This window comes from Helicoverpa armigera, chromosome 14 (assembly GCF_030705265.1).
Source record: "Helicoverpa armigera isolate CAAS_96S chromosome 14, ASM3070526v1, whole genome shotgun sequence".
NCBI classification, from domain to species: Eukaryota; Metazoa; Arthropoda; class Insecta; order Lepidoptera; family Noctuidae; genus Helicoverpa; species Helicoverpa armigera.
Genome location: NC_087133.1, coordinates 3,311,179 through 3,327,072, shown reverse-complemented (window position 1 = coordinate 3,327,072; position 15,894 = coordinate 3,311,179). Strand labels below are relative to the sequence as shown.

General features: G+C 36.3%; 3 non-coding genes across 3 annotated transcripts; 1 reads left to right on the top strand and 2 right to left on the bottom strand.

The window, feature by feature from the left end:
- Positions 1 to 2,666: 2,666 nt before the first annotated feature.
- On the bottom strand, positions 2,667 to 2,867 carry LOC126053933 (small nucleolar RNA U3). Its single transcript, XR_007510580.2, has one exon. It is a non-coding gene; the product is annotated as a small nucleolar RNA U3 (small nucleolar RNA).
- A 799-nt stretch (positions 2,868 to 3,666) lies between these two features.
- On the bottom strand, positions 3,667 to 3,867 carry LOC126053931 (small nucleolar RNA U3). Its single transcript, XR_007510578.2, has one exon. It is a non-coding gene; the product is annotated as a small nucleolar RNA U3 (small nucleolar RNA).
- Positions 3,868 to 7,261: 3,394 nt separating this feature from the next.
- LOC126053934 (U5 spliceosomal RNA) lies at positions 7,262 to 7,378 on the top strand. The gene has a single exon (XR_007510582.2). It is a non-coding gene; the product is annotated as a U5 spliceosomal RNA (small nuclear RNA).
- The last annotated feature ends 8,516 nt before the right edge of the window (positions 7,379 to 15,894 follow it).

Genomic DNA, 15,894 nt, shown 5'->3' with positions numbered 1-15,894 from the left:
AGATATCAATCTGTTGATTGCCGCCATTGCTATTATCATATGTGCTGCTCTATGGGTTAATGATGATGGCGCCTGGAGGTCGATCACACTTGCCAGATTGTGTGGGGGTATATAATAAGGGTTTTAGTAGGTACTATTGTATAGTACATATGAGGCGTTTTCTACAGTTGAAGAAATTTCTTCCCGCTCCGGGCAAAAAAATAGCGTGTGTTCTTTCTCAGCCTCTAGGTTTGTATAACATATTTTGTCATTTAAATCAGTTCAGTAGTTTCGTTTTGAAAGCACGAGAGACAGATGTAGTTACTTTATCAATTTTAATATTAGTAACGATTATGGCATCCAACGCAATTTTCATAATTAACATCATTTTGTTTTTATCAAAATAGGTATCTAATTTACCTTTGAAAGAGTGTCAGACTGGTTACCATTATTGCCAGTGGTAAGTGGCGTCCATTTATTCCTAAGTAACAATAAAAGTGTTATTGACGCTTCCTACACATACATATTTCCAGTATAAAACCAATCCATCATAACACAAATTCACAACTATGACGTTAATAAGTAAATCTACGCTAGTTCGGTTGCGGCGACACAATTACATTTGATAATTAACATGGCCATGAATCGATGAGCTTGGTTACAGCTTATCTGAACATGTGCAGCCAGATTTTTGCGGTTTGCACCAGTTTCATACAAACCAAACTGTTTAGCGGTTACTGGTTTCACAATTGATTGTTTTTGTACGCAATTGTAATTTATTTGGTCTAGAATTAGTGGCGATTAACAGTAATTACCTAAATGTTTAAAAAGTATTCGTAATTTGCATTTTGTGATGGTTTTAGGTTTCAATTTACCAAACAGAACAATAGTATGGCAAAAACAATATTGCCGCGGGTAGAATAGGCAAAAAAGTACAAACACTGAAACAATGTACAAAAAAGTTGTTAGTTCATTTCAAAACAAACGTCAAAACAATACCGCCATTTTGATTTGATAAAGAGAAATTTAATTACGGCCCGCGGCCAATGCAGTAATCAAAGCTTTCGAACGAAACTTTGTCAACAGCTGTTTAGCGATTTTTAACCCCCGACGCAAAAACGACGGGGTGTTATAAGTTTGACGTGTCTGTGTGTGTGTGTGTGTGTGTATGTGGCATCGTAGCTCCCAAACGGATGATCCGATTGTAATGCGGTTTTTTTTGTTTAAAAGGTACGTCAGTCGGGAGTGTTCTTAGCTATGTTTGGTGGAAATCGGTTCAGGTCTTCAAGGTCATCAGCTCGTTTGCTAGATGTGATAGGAATGTTACACGCTCAGTTTACTTGCAAGTATATGTGGGATCTGAAATTTGAAACACTAATGTCTTTTGGAACCACTGAGCTGGTCTGCTGTTAGGGCACGAAGGTAGGAGACGCAACCCTGAACTGACTTTTTGTAAACCCATCGAGTTTGGGCTCGTTGAATTTGTCTTGACGAGTTCTCTTCATGTTTCTGATTGACGAGAACCTGATGCTAGAAATGGGATGTGGCGAATGAAACCCTGAAATGCCGGAATGAAACGGATAAACCGATTTATATTTTTGCTGAAAATCTAGAATGTCCAAAGGTTAATCTTTATTGTTTCTCAATCTGTGCAATTCTCCCAGAGCCAGTTTGTCATGAGGATTGTTAAACAGCTTCCTTTGGCCGAGATCGCATATAGCGACCCCATCTTAAGATAAAATAAATTAAATGAAAGAAGGAAAAATTAAGGAGCTCCTTTAAAAAGCATGAAATAAAATTAAATTATAAATTTAAAAAACCCCCGACCCAAAAAAAGTACGCAATAATTATGACAAAAGATTAAAAACGCTAAACCCTATAAAAAGCAAAAAATTACTTTTAACACTACGTAAACTAAATTTTGACGTGTCGGGGGACCGCTTTTTACCTTCATAAATACTTACATAAAGCAAATGATACCTACCTAATTACAACATTCGTTTAAAAAAAAAAACACGTATTTAAAGTAATGAATTAGAGCGGTCCCCCGACACGACAAAATTTAGTTTACGTAGTGTTAAAAGTAATTTTTTGCTTTTTATAGGGTTTAGCGTTTTTAATCTTTTGTCATAATTATTGCGTACTTTTTTTGGGTCGGGGGTTTTTTAAATTTATAATTTAATTTTGTGTTAATTACATAGCAAATATTCCGCAACTAGAATATTATCTAAAGCATTCGATACTCCACTCGATAGTTAGTGTTGTCATCACTGTAGTAATTAATGGAATCGATTCGAAATTGGATCGCACACATTTTCATTCGATATTCATGGGTTAGTTGAGGCTAGTTAAATAATTTATGGGATTTTTTTATTAATGTTGGTTGACATTTTAAAATGATACGTTTTATATAATGTGCAATAATTCATGTTTTAACATAAGCTGTAAAGTACCTAGGTATCTATTTCTGTTAACGTCGTACTAAATATACGTTCCAGTTCATCATTATTGTAGCTCTTGCCAAGAGAATCCCACTTGACCGAGTAAACTTATTAGATTGCTTAATACTGATTACCGGATCGGGTGAATATTTCGCCAACAGTCACTTAGTCTAATTATGAACTAATGTATGGTGAGGATAATCATCTTATTGCTGATTTTTTTGGAATTTAAAGGTTTTAAAACAAGCCACTCAGACAGCGACAGTACCCCACTCTCCCCGGTGAAGGGGAGCGAACGATCATCGAGGGCTGATGGTAGACTACCACCGCCCGCCTCACGCTCAGGGCACCGCGCCACATCTCATCAACGTGGCTTGTGAGGACTCACGTAGTGTGAAAGTCTCGTGAAGAGCTTACTATAGAAATGATCCTATGAAGTAAGGTCTTAGCTCGAGCTGCGAGACCGCGCGGGGTCGTTCACTCGCCGAGAATCTTAACACCGCGATGTACAAAGTGACGTGATGTGTACAGCGCCATCTAGCGATACTCTATATTCATAGTAATAATTGATAACAAAATAGACATCGGTCTTGTGTAATAATATGGCCATGATAATAACCACGTGCGGTGTGTTATTTTTAGGTTGAATAAAAAGAACGCTATTAGAGTTATGTCATATGTTTTATTTTAATGATAGGCTTTAGTAGTTTTAACCCGTTGTGTCCCGTACCGCGGATATACGCAAGACACAGTTGAGATTGTTTTATAATTAGCGGCATAAAAGTAAAATTTAATAAATTATTTAATAGGTAAAAGTGCTCAATACCCAATACATATTCATCTATGCATTAAAATTAGAAAAAACAAGATCTAATATCATTTTTATAATCCTTACATTGTTTTCAAACTTTTTGATAAATAATTTGTGCATATCTAAACATCGCACTTTTACATTTAGTCGAGCCGACTGCGGGCGACGACAAGAATTCTTTACATAAAATATTATGAAACTGAAAGCCTCAAACGCTAGTCCGCGTTGCATTGTGGGATTCAACAAGCTTAATGGCGCGTATGATGGGTGTAGAAGAAATAAGTTGCGACTATTTTTTCGGCACGTTGGGTCTGAAAGACCGTGTCTTGACATTATAAGCATCTTACTGCCATGCATGATTTTGCATCTTATTCAGTGTCGTTTTCAGTACGAATCGATTTAACCGTAATTTTAAGGGTTAATAAATGGGCAAAAACCACTCAGACAGCGACAGTACCCCACTCTCTCCGGTGAAGGGGAGCGAACGATCATCGAGGGCTGATGGTAGACTAGCACCGCCCGCCTCACGCTCAGGGCACCGCGCCACATCTCATCAACGTGGCTTGTGAGGACTCACGTAGTGTGAAAGTCTCGTGAAGAGCTTACTATAGAAATGATCCTATGAAGTAAGGTCTTAACTCGAGCTGCGAGAGCGCGCGGGGTCGTTCACTCGCCGAGAATCTTAACACCGCGATGTACAAAGTGACGTCATATGTACAGCGCCATCTAGTGACTATAAATAAAAACAAATAAAGAAAAAAAAATACGTTAAAACTGTTTTCGAATTATTGAATTGGGTTCACAATAACAATTACTTTTTGAAATAAAAAGAAATAATTGTTGTGTAGGTAGAAAAATATAGGGGCTTGTGGCAATTGGATCTTTAATCCTTTATCCGCTATTAATTCCAACAAAACTTGGGTCATCACAGTTATTTTATAACCTAAAACTCCACCCAAAGTTACAAACCGACATCAAACGGCAATCACAAATTACAATTAAAGTAAAATCCATTCAACAGTTTATAGTTTCATACGCTCGAAATCCCGCTAACGAGAACCAATTGATGGCCGACCTCCGCCGAATTAATTTTCGCAGACCTTACACGGACGATTCAAAATTAACAGCGCAATGTTCTTATTAATTAATGTGGGGAATTAGAGCCCTTTGACGTAATGATTGGCTACGATTATTGATAGCAACCGTATGTAAATTGGACGCGTCAATTGCCGACTTGATCGCACTGCCTTGTAATCAAATTCTGCTTAGTCTTCAGTCATTAATTTAGGCGCACGGAAGTCAATAGATGATATTAGGTTGGGTACGTTCTGTTGCTGATTAATTGTATTAATGAAGTTATCAATGTAGTTAATTATAAGCTCGGGTTTGTCAGAGATTGTAGTATACTCGATATTGATCCAGGATTTATTTACATAGTCATTGTTAGTAGTTGATCCTGCGATTTACAATTTTAGACGTTAAACACATGGAACAGCACAACATTTAGATAGCATTTTTATTTGGTTTATTCATCCGTGGATCACTAAAGAACTAAAACGAGCTGTACCAAACCTGACCTCAAATTACACGTTTCAAAGCAACCTTCAGTTCCGTTCCAAATAGTGTAAAAACCAGGAAGCCACAATTGATTAAGTTTGAATACCGCTGCGGTAACTATTCGTTCAAAAAAGTAATCGTTACAGAGTTTGTTGGTTTCGCTGTTTCAATTCTCATGCAAACCGCACCAGGGATTCGGAAAACCGATTGTCAATTTGCCAACAGTTGATATAAATGTTAACTTTTGTTACCGGCCCGTCCGTTTTAAATACGCCATTGAGTGCAATGAAAGCTCAGCTTAATTGTGACTATGGATGTCATGATTGCTTTGCCGTATCTTTGTCTGGATGGGGAGCATTATCTTTACTGTGAAAGGGATTCTTATACGGTATTCTTTTTGTATTTTTGTTTCCAAAGGAATTTTAAACGACAACTTTCATGTCAAATCTAGCATAGCATTTCTTGAACCCTATTTCTAATCTTGCATAATCTCAGACAAAAGCAGCACTGTGATAATATATCTGCATACAAATTGGATAATAAACAGCCTAGCAAAAAATTCAACCTGCCACAAATCAATGACTACACAATATGAGGATTTATGAATAAATAAAGCGTATTCTAAATTCGACAGCATTCGATGGCTCGGGTGACAGATGTCAGATTCAATAGTGATGACGTAATATGAATAGAAATAGTTTTTTCTCCGCAAGTTTTTGCTCCAACCAAGCCAGGCAGTCGATTTCTTATCCCTTTGATAGGAGTTGGTTTTTGAATGGTAAAACAGATGGATGTGTTCATATTTTTCAAGTTCGAGTTGGAAAGTTTTTTTTTTTTTTTGATTTTCTGGGTGAAGAATTTCTGCCTGCCTAAGAATTACTTTTTAAAGTTCATGTAGAATATTTGAACCGGTTTTTCTCGAGACCCCAGGGAGCGATTTCCAAAATATTTGCATTACCTACGTGTTCAGAGTGCACTAAGGAACCCCCTGGAACTACTCCAAATGCAACTGCAACTGGGCAAACTTTGAGCCCAGACCCGTAATCTAACAACAACCTGGCAATGACCTTTGATTTAATGTTATTTACTGCAATCTGAAAATCCAAATAAAGAATATAACTAAAAGAAAAAAACCAAGATAACTGTAAAAATTAAAGTCTCTAAAGAAAAAAGAATCTGATGGCTTACAATGCATGTAGGACTCTCGAAAGGGCACTCCCCATAGATATAATATTACTAAACAAGATTGCGCACGCTCAAAATATATATTTACGAAAATGAACTCTATTCTAACGCAATAAGGTACTAAATTGGTTGCATAATACACAGAGGCAAATCCGAGCCGAGAGGGATAGTTCGAACGGAGGCTGTTTGTCTCTTTCTAACACCTTGCCAGCATAAAAAAATGTTGTGATCAAAAGTTTTGTCTTCCCAAAAAACAATTGAATCACTTATATTTTTATCTTATTTTAACAATTGTAAGTCAACAAATTAATAACAATCGCATTAATTTATTCGTATTTATTATTAAAACATAAACAACATAAATTTTTATTTTCCTTTTTTTTATTTTCTAGCGGTAACCCTGAACATTCTTGGCGCGTAATCAGCATTTAAAATTTTGTTTATATTTTTTTGTATTAAATCAATTTAAACTATTAAAATGGTGAAAAAGTGTTGCGTTTTCTACTTGCAAAAGTGAATCCTATGGTGGTTGCAATATATCGTTCCACAGGTTAGCTAATAATAACATTTTCGTAAACCAAACAACTAGGGTGCCCATGAATTCTTGTAACGAGTCAAAATATGGGTGATGGATTTTAAAACTGTTGTACTATTGTTATAGCTTCCCAAAAAATGAAGAAAGGCGACATAAATGGCTCAGCAGTCTATATATGAAGTAGAAATACAAAAAAAAACAGTCTTCACTTCGAATCTTCCTGCTTTTATACTGCTAATTTCCGCTAATTATTAAAAGCCTTTATTAGTATCTTAAGGTCACAAATTGCTTAAGTTAAAACTTCAATACTAATCTGTGTTTAATAATCTTAGCAAATTCGGATTTGTCTCACATAGCTTAATCTCATAGTCACCCTATTAGAAAGGGACAGACAGCCTCCGTACTAACTGTTTCACTCGGCTCGTTTTTTGGGTTTATATGCGCAGTCCTGTTTACTAATATTATGTCTATGGCACTCCCTTAGTACAAGACTTGACCTGCATCAGCGGCAGGTATTTACCACAGTGGCCTTCAGCTTCACCTGAAATACAAGGACAATTTATTTAATTCACTAAATAATAAAATACCACCACCATTAATCGATATAACGCATTTTCATAACAGTTCATAACAAATGTTAACTAGTTCCTTATTTTTCAACTAGATGGCGCTGTACATTTACGTCACGTTTCTACATCGCGGTGTTAAGATTCTCGGCGGTTGAGTTGGGTCTGCTGACCGCGGCAGTGTCGCTAACTCTGGTTTCCCTTCAAAACGCATAAATCTTTCGCCTTTTACTAAAGATTTCCGTGGAGGGGAACACTCAAATGAGTCTATTGCATTTTTGGAATGCTCCGCTTCTGCGGGGCTTATAATGATTGAAAATTAATACTGTAGTCAAAGCAGAATTATCGCAGATAATGCCTCACACATGGTTTGCAGATTATCTTAGCTCATGTTCAGATCATTATACTTGACGCGAAAAAAAAGTTCTTATAAGCAATGGTCATACATAACAATTCTGTAATTAGCATTATGTATGAAGACAAAATGTAAGTCTGAGTTGAGCAAATACACGTGTTGAAGCGCCTAGCCGTTGCTTCATAGCAACACCATTCTGACGGCCTAATTAAGCTCGCAATTTTAAATCAGGCGTATCATAATGTTGTCACTTGTAATGTTCGCACAGAAATTTCATAGATCTGAATTATGGGTCTAGTCGGTTGACTTTTTTACATAACCTTACAATAAGTAACTGCCTTTTATAAACCCTTGTCGCATGTTCGATCAATCGAAAAAAATCAAACTCCAACCTCAATGCAGACTTTATTGAATGTTTTTGTCTATAATTCCTTGACATTCACGCAACATATTCTATATACAAGTGAATAACTTAACCGGACTGGGTCAGCAAATCGTAATAATCCACGCTTAACGATGTATCCATCAACGTCGTGCTCAGCAGAGCGGGCCATGTGAATTATTCTCACTATATTTTAAGCTAAGTGTAAGCGATGAGCGTAACTCCTTGCTTAATTAAGTACGTTTAAAATGCATAAATGCGCTCCAGTTTTAGTTTCAACCGATTAATCAAGTCTTGATTTACATTTTTGCTCTTCAAGTTTTGCTTGATGATTTGAATGTTCTTCCTGAGGCATTTGCGAAGACAAGGTACATCCTACTCCTTCCACCAGCTATCACCATCTGAATACAGCAAGCTCTTTTTACGTTCAATCAAAAATACTCAGTGCATACTGTTCAATACTTAAATTCGAGTATACTACTATCCATTCATTCTGTCTCGATGAATTCTAAAAGCATTCAAGCAGAGCAAAAAAATAAATACAAGGGGCGGTCTCAACCCCGTCATTTTATTGAGGATTGCGTGCTCTTACAACGGTAATCCCCGCTAAATTATCATAGGATCGACAAAAACAGACGCTGTACGTAGTTTTTGTGTCGAGATGTGCGTTTCGAAAGGATTGTCCGACCAAAAGCGTATGGGGTTTTGCGTAAGCGTAAGGTTGAAACATACTTGATCTTTACAACCCATTGTATAACAACCAAATTAGGTATTCTTTAATAAGTTATAAGTACTTGCAAATTAACAACATTTTTGCAGCAGTGTCATCAAACAATTCCCGGTTTTTTTTATATTCAGAGTGTTACCGTACATAATAAATAAATAAGTCCTTCGATTCACCTCATTCAAATGCAAGGTACAGGTGTCACAGTTAAGGAGCAATAAAAGAACTTATATATTTCCTGTGCCCGGCTCTACAAAGGGTCTGCACTGAATCCATTTTCAATCCAGTGGCATTGTGCAATCCCTACCCAAGGATTGACACAGTTATTCCAAGATAGACGCATGGCCATGTAAAAGTAACAGCTTCTCTACTTCTTCCAAAAGTAAGCTGATATACGTTACATTTTGTGCAAGCGAAAAACCCAGCATTTGACCTAATTGCCAATTACCACCCGTCGAGCAGTCAATCTAATTTTTTAGAAGCCATTACTTCCTCTACTCTTCCCGTTCGACGCTAATCGAAGCAGGTCTGACAATTTCACTCCTTTTAAAGTGATTACGGAAAATGTTGGTGCACTTTCGGCAAGTTTTAGTGAATTGCATAGCCAGGATAATCAAAAGCTTAAAACATTTTTGTACTTAAAAATCATCCTTTACGATGTGCTAATCTTAGTTAAATATGTATAGATTAATCCAGGGTCTGGGACTGCAAAAAAATACTTCGAGCAGAAGCCAACATTAATTATTCATTTCTGATTTTCAGATACACACTCGTCCGAAACCCACAGATCAAATTGTTTAAGACCCTTAAAAAGTAAAGTCGTGTTGAATTAAGACGTCTTGAATACTTTAACTGTAAAAACCAATGGACCAAGATAATAAATATGCCTGCTTTATTATACCGATTCACTGAACCCCGCTTATTATCAGACAGTTAAGCTCGTTGGATACCTATCTAACATAATTACGCATAGTTCCACAACTAAATACTTACTTGAGTTAGTTTGCAGAACAAGTTAAATTTGATGGTGCTTAGTTATGATAATATTGATGTAGCTATGTAAATCTTTGTTATTTGCAACCATTACTAATCTCATTCAAAATACGTTACAGCCTTTTTCATCGTCCCACTGCTGGGCACAGGCCTGCTCTCACACGAAGAAGGTTTGAGCATAAATAATATCCGGGGCTGCGGGTTGTTCGAATGATATATAACCAAAATCGTATGAAGTATTATAGAACATGGTGATGTTCATTAAACCGATCAAATTATTCAAAACAAGGAAATCATTGTTACGTCGCGTCGCGAGTTGTTATAACTGTCTAATTTATTCAATTTGCTGCTTTACCTAGAAAGGCACTTTCAAACGACAATAACAGCAACAGCACTCCTTCATTCTATTTCAAAAATAGCTTTCCTTTACATATAAATTACAAACGTTCCCATCGACACAGAAGCAAAGATATATCGCTGTATGCTTTCACAATATTCTCTATTCTCAGTTTTCAATTTATATTGAGTTCCTTTGTGAAAAGGATCGCGTTGGCTGCAGAAGTTTCAATTTTACACTATATGTGTCAGGTAGAACCTCCTTACATTTCACTTTAGACTAGGATACAGAAGAAATATTGGTTTCCTGTATTCATTCGTTCCTTTCAATGCTGTTTTAGTTCATTTTTGTATTTGTTGCTCGGACGGTTTGTGAGGAAGCTGGATTTTATAAGGTGTGGGCAAGTTTTATGAGGGATTTTGATAGTACCTACAACTTCTACAAGGGGTTTTATATACTTTTAAGTTGTTAATATTTAACTAAAATAAAAATGATAGGAATTCTTTTAATATGACGAGATGCAATATTCAAAAATTTAGAACCCCATTTTGAATTTGTTTACCTTAGTCATATACATGCACAAAGTGAAATAGTGAGAATATCGCCTTTTATTTAAAAAGTCAATAAAATTCATTTATTTTTCACTCAAAAACCAATGCATCAAGTAAATAATGTATAATACAATAATAGCATATAAAATCTAAACACCCTATAAACTTAAAGTAACCCTTCACCGCTCTCTACTGGCTATTGGCTATTTTATATCCAAAGCACAATAAAGAACTACACACACAACAGTATCAGTGGCTATTCACAGACCATTGGCACTGATTCAAAATACAACTGGCACGGGTCTAACCTGGTTTTTAAACTGTACAGCTAAATCTGCTGAATTTCAAAACGTCGAAATTCGAACCTTTCGTAGTAAATTTTTAGGAGTGTAACTTTTATTTACCTGGGTAAAAGAATCTGGGTGTTTTTTGATTTAGCTGAAAAAGATTTCTGGAAATTATTTGTCTTACTATTTTGGAATAAGCTACGTGTGCATCTGTATGCATTCGTGTTAGGCTAAGGATAAAATTAAGATATAAAAACCATGATGGATATGATAGTCGCAAATATGCTGCAAAAAATCGATTTTAATCCTGCGTGCAATTATTTTGATAAATATATCACTAGTACCGAGAAATAACATAAAACATATATAATTACTTTCCATATCATGATTAAATTAATACACATATTTTACATATAACAACAACTGTCAACCACAGACCTCAGAATACGAAAAAACACGGCGCGTTTTTCATCTCAGCATTTCGACCGCATAACTAGCATAGCGGCGACGTCAAACAATAAAAATTCGCTCATTAAAATAAGAGCTATCTCACGAATACTAAGCACAGGTCCGCTAAGTATTTCGTTCTGAGAATTCCTTGCTACTGCGGTGAATGATAAACGGAACTACCCACGTTCGAAGAAACTCATTAGTACATTCCTCAAGACTTAACTTGTTAACGAAGATAGGTTAAAGATTTTCGAGTTTTAACTGTGAAGGGTTATAAAATTAGCCCGTGACTTCAAAGTTTCTTTAAAAGTAGCCCGCAGAGGGGAACAGATTTCGTAGTTATAATGAAGAATTGTTTGTTCATTTGAACGCACTTATCTCTGAAACAGGTCAAATTTCTTTAGTTTTTAGTGGTAAATAGCCTCACGGGTTAAAGGCTGTAAGCAACTTCTATCTCGATGCACGAAGCTAGTTAGTCGTACAAGGATTTTTGAGTTTCTTATCCAATCATACCTATTTAAACATTCGAGCTTATCCGTTTTTCTAACCATATTTCTCTTTTCTCAACTAAGTTATTAGATCAAGATAGATATATGTATTTAGACGTCAGGGCTATATCTCTATATTAAGCTATAAATGTCAATAAACTACGAGTATGTACCCAAGTATATACGCAGTACATTAAAGAGGCTGTACCAAGTACCACTGACGTCGACCCGAGCAAAGAGACGATTAGTCTCAACAAAGTTCATCCAAACTTTAACTCGAGAACTTGATATTAATACTCTCCAATTATGTTCCACAAACTTGGTTATCTGAACCGTGCCTCAAACGGATTAAAGTGGCATTATATTAATACACCTGTAATGTTATAGCCGTTAGAAAGTCCGCATTTTAGGGTTAGATTATATTTTCGTCGATTTAGAGTGGGGTGATGTTTTTCATTGGTTTAATTCTCAATCATTTTCACTTGCAAAAAAAGTAATTTATCAGTGGTTAAGTTATTTTATATTTTAGAATAATTTTAAGATGAATAGCTATTAGGTTTATTGCTAACATTGTGAATTGACTACTTAATGTATTTTATCATCTCAACTTTGCTCAAATGGCTATCCAAAGATAAACCAATGATCTCTAAATATAAACGCAATATATAAATAGGATCCTAAATACCGTTCACCTTAGCAACTATCTCCCAATGAGGAATATAATTTCGAATCACGGCTCCACTTCAGAACTTCATCGAACAAATTATGTAATTCCGATATAGAACTCACTTGAATAGATATTGAACTTCGAAAACTACAATCAACAAATTCCGTATCCTATTTAAGTGCAAACTTCTGATAATAACGAAAATTCACGCTGCCAAAGGCGTATCGAAAAACCTTTCATAAAACAAATATTAGTATCGATGTTATAGATCGGGGCTGTCAATGTAGGCTTTTTTTACGAGACTCCGTAAAATTGGGAGCTGCCCAAAAAGAATACATTTATTTATTTTTATACGAGGGCTGGTCACGTAAAGGCCTGAGTTGCGGTACGTTACAAAAGGTAACGTTGTAAAAATCGCAAGTGACTTGCTATATTTACTGGGGATTCATGTCGGGACGAGCGTGTGTTGTTCTCTTTGAATTTGCAATTGTTGTGTTGCCTCCGTTCAGGCTGAATTTCAATCTATTCGAATTCATTTGGTAGGAATTTCCCGCCCAAGTTTCATATTACAGTTTAATAGGTGCTTAACCTACAAAACCTAATCGGCTTACAAGCTTCCCACTGATGCAGCAGACCTCCTCTTAATGAGAAGCCGCGGACTTTACTCGACTGTATGAACCTAGTGCAGGTAACAAGACTACTTTCCACAGCCGGATAAAAATAGCCCTGGTATGTCCCTTTTCAGGCTCCAGCTAGTCTATCGGTGTATCAAACTTTGATTTAAAGGGTCCAAAAAGACAGCCAGAGTTTTTGCATTTATAATATAAGCGGGGGTTTCTCATTCTGCAAAGTTTGCAAATAATGCTTGACGATATTTTCAATAGGTCAAACCGTTTTTGTTTCTTCATAGCAAAAGTAAACACTGTTCAAAGGCTTGTGAAAAAATTGAGTGACGGCCTTGCCCCAGGCTGGGTTTCGTGATATCGGCTGTTTCAAACTTAAAACTACCAGTAAACAAATATTTATTTATCACAGACCGACTTTATTGTCCTCGTAATAAGGTTCAAAATTAATCGATGGTTTTCTTCAGCAGTCGTAATACTATAGTTGCCAGTATGTAGCCCATACATCAAATTTAACTACAGACCGTTTGTTTATCAACTTTGTATCCGACCAGTATACTATCTTTATGGACATAGACCCATGAAATGCAGCGATTTACGCATTGTCTCCTGGGACCACTTCATCGTACAGGACGGGTGATAGTGGCTCGTATTTGTCAAAATAATGCACGCAGATATCGTCTTAAACGGGTCGCGATAGGGGTGATAATTGCAGGGCTGAGTTACGCGAAGCTGTACGAACTATCGAGTGTCGGTTGGAGTAAATCATTTCGGTCGACAATATGATTTAGAGAGTGGCAGCATACCTACATCAATCTCTAGTCGTGTTTTCCCTTACATTAGGCGTGTTAGGGAATTTGAATTATCTGCTCGATCGTTCCAAAATATTGCATGACAGATTGGTAATTTGTCCGACTGGCCTTTAGTTAATCATTCGCTCCACTGGGGTTATATCTTAGAAGATATTAAGAGGGAAAACGGAGCGCTGCGTGGGCAGTTTGTTTATTTACTAGTTCCAACTTTGTAGGTCTAATCTTCTTTGTTTCTTAATAGCTTTGGAATTTGAATACTCTCTCATAAATGTCAGCATAAGTCAAAGAAAGTCTGCGCCTAATATTTCGAGAACTCGGCCAACTGTTAAGAGACCTACCGAGAATATGCCAATTTTCTCTTGCTCAGTAGTCCTTGGAGAGCTAAATAATATAAAACTTTCGCAGATTCTTACGACACCCTGGAGAATCATCGATTACTAAGTGTCTTATAAAGTACAAATTAGGAGCACTAAATTACCTTATAACGTGCATATTTTACGTATCGACAAAATAATGAATCTAACTTCATAAAAATTGTTAACCGTTCATTAATAACCAAAAACAACAACTAAAAGCAGGTTTCCGCACAAAAGCATGTAAACAAAGAGATAACTGTTAGGTTAAACTCCTGTATCTATTAGTTTATGCGAACACACGGGTTAGCAAAAACGTTTAGTTTCAAACTACGTAAACTGTAATACGGTCTAGTTTATTTTATTTATACACTGCTATATAAACTTTTAGTATAAAATCGCTCTAAAATAGTGTAATAAATAAAAAAAATATAAAAGAATACGAATAAACTGAGATCATTTTTTTCCACCCTGATGCAACGACAACATATTTACGTCCTTCTATTTTTTCTTAAATATACATACAGAGATATATGTTCAAAGGAAGTATAAAGGGTTCTACTACCATTTGAATTCTCACTTCACCCCGAAAATATCTATAGATTTTGAACTGAAACCTTGTCAAAAGACAGAACTATATCTACAAAATTAAACCGACTTCCCAAAACACTAAAAAGCAAAAAAAAAACTATTTTTAGGTGCATCGGCCTAGAATTCGGTGTCTAATGGATGTTACTAAGTTAATTTTGCCACCGACTTCTAGGCCGATGCACCTAAAAATAGTTTTTTTTTTGCTTTTTAGTGTTTTGGGAAGTCGGTTTAATTTTTTTGTAAAAAAGTTTTTTATTTAAAGCTTTTCAGTGATACGTATAGTTGTCACTATCCATACAAGTGGGAAGTTCTCATCAATACAAAGAATATAAGTCCAAATACGAGGTATTTTACATATTCAGTTGTCGAGTTCCCTCGACTTTCTCTGGTCTCCATCATCAGGTCAGCTTCAAACCTTCCCTGTTGCAAAGGTCTTGTCAATACAAATAATTTAAGCCCAAACACGAGGTAGTTTACATATTCAGTTGTCGAGTTCCCTCGACCCTCTCTGGTTTCCATCATCAGATCAGCTCCAAATCTTCACTGTTGAATAGTGCTTTTAGGCGTACACCTGAGTATCAAGTTTTTACCCTATGTATGCCTACAACTTTCGAAGGTTGCCCTCGATTTCTCAGGGTTTCCATCATCAGATCCTGACCTGATGACTATGGGACCAACTGGTAGCTATTCCGAGTCGAACAAAAAAAGAATCACGTAAATCGGTCCATAAACCTCGGAGTAATCGATGTACATACATAGAAAAAAAAAAAAAAAACATACCGGCCGAATTGATAACCTCCTCCTTTTTGGGAAGTCGGTTAAAAATACCATACGGGTACTTAAACAAATATAAATAAAACAAAAACAAATAGCCCGGGTCAGTTCCATGAAACAAGATCGAACTTGAAGGTGAGTCAACAACTCGACATCCGATATACTTGCAATCATCTAACTGTTTACCTGCGTACCTATGTACCTACGTACCTATGTACCTACTTGTGTACCTAGGTACCGGTGCTTCAAACACTCCAATTTACCCCCTAACCCGCCCCTACTCCATCCCATCTGCTTTTAAACTTGACCTTAATAAGGAAAGTTGCGAGCTTTTAAAGTTGATACTTTGCAAAAGACTTTTTGGTAGGCGCTCTTTTTGTGTAGGTAGGCAAAATAGTCGAGTGATATTTTTGGTATTGTTAGCTACCTTTAT